Source organism: Gossypium arboreum, chromosome 9 (assembly GCF_025698485.1).
Source record: "Gossypium arboreum isolate Shixiya-1 chromosome 9, ASM2569848v2, whole genome shotgun sequence".
NCBI classification, from domain to species: domain Eukaryota; kingdom Viridiplantae; phylum Streptophyta; class Magnoliopsida; order Malvales; family Malvaceae; genus Gossypium; species Gossypium arboreum.
Window position 1 is genome coordinate 78318180 of NC_069078.1, and position 1690 is coordinate 78319869.

Consider the following 1690-nt stretch of genomic DNA (forward strand, 5'->3'; position numbering starts at 1 on the left):
TCAATTCTCAATTGTAGCATCAAACACGTCGAACGAAACCTCCAACCGCTCTATCCTTTTAGCCGATCATGCTTCCTACAATTCTTTAAACCATCGGTAACCATATCAAAGCACCTTGAAATTGGTGCTAATCCCACTCGATCATCTCCACCAAATAATTTGTTTGATCAGAATCGCCTCCACATCCACACATTGTTATCAACATTGTATAGACCGGTCTGTTTGGAGCATGACCCTTGATCTTCATTTCACCGAAAAAGCTAAATGTATCATCAAACTGCCATTTCCTACACAAGCCTTTGATTATAGGTGCATACAAACTAGGGAATGGTTTATAACCTTGTTCAATTGAATTATTTAAAATTCTAAATGGCTCATCAATCCTACCGACTTTTGAAGCTGCAGGTATCAATATTTTGTAAGTATTAATATCCGGACAAAGCCCCAATTTACAAACACTATGATACATATCGATGCGTAAATCAATCTCCTCGCTTTCTGATTGTTTCCACCAAAGAATTAAATGTAGCAATGTCGTGCACAAATCCTTCCTTGGTCATTCTTCTTACCATTTTCTGGGCTGATTCAAGATAACCTGTATTCAACAAACCTTCTATCAAAAAATCTCGACCTCTAACTGGAGGATTAAACCTCTTCTTACTCATGTCCTCCAAGAAGTCTTGCTTCCTTTATCTTCCGGAGAACACCATCCATTCACCGTAATCGTATGTTCCCTTGTCAGTACCTTACCTTTTCTAATCATCCTTCGGATTAACGCATATGCTCCATGGAACATCTTCACCTCACAAAGTGCAAAGAGCAATGAATTGTAAACGCTAACGGTCTGTTTGCAACCTAAATTAGTGCTTTTGTTGAAAACTTCCACAGCCTGGTCTATGAAGCCGTTCTTCCCGTACTCTTCAATGATAAATGAAAGGGTATCACAAGAAAGGCTAAGCTGCTGCTTTTGCATTTGTTGAATGGTTTTCCACATGGATTCATACTTCCTATGGAGAATAAAGATCTTGACTAGCTCCTCAAATTCGATGGAGGTGGGGGTGTAGTGGGAATGGGCCCATGAGAAAAAGCGAAAAGATTCTGTAGGGGAGTTTGAGCAGTAACGAAGCACGCAGAATACAAGTTCAGAGTTCACAGAAAGGTTCATACGGCTGAGAGTGTGCTCTGGATGAACTTCACAACGATCGATGTTGGAAATGTTGTGGATAGCTGCAAAATAGTCATCTTTCCAAACAGAAGTACCTTGGAGAGAAGTTATCGATGTTAGGGTCTTAAAGGAACAGAGAATGTTCGGGATCTATTTCCATATTTGTGGAGCGACTTTTGCATCAAGTATTTGCGAGAGAAATTACAATCCAAGAACCTCCATTTCCACCTTGATACTCATTAATTGGTGAACCAACAGAGAATATTATGTGCAAGTTCAAAGAACTTTCGTACTATAACAAGGAATAAACAAAAATACCAATCACATGTACCACATTGAAAAGGAAACAAGACAAGATGACTAAAATCAATTGTAAAAAACTCACTTTTATCATACATTAACATATAAACATATTAAGTTCACTTCTATGAGTCCTAAGTTTTGCGCTTGTTTTTTTTAGACCTAGCCCTCTAGGCAAAAAGAATTTGAGCTACATTTCGCTAACACCAAAGAGAAATGCATAAA

General features: G+C 38.4%; 1 pseudogene; it reads right to left on the bottom strand.

The window, feature by feature from the left end:
* LOC108455616 (pentatricopeptide repeat-containing protein At5g18390, mitochondrial-like) lies at positions 1–1387 on the bottom strand (annotated as a pseudogene).
* Positions 1388–1690: the final 303 nt, after the last annotated feature.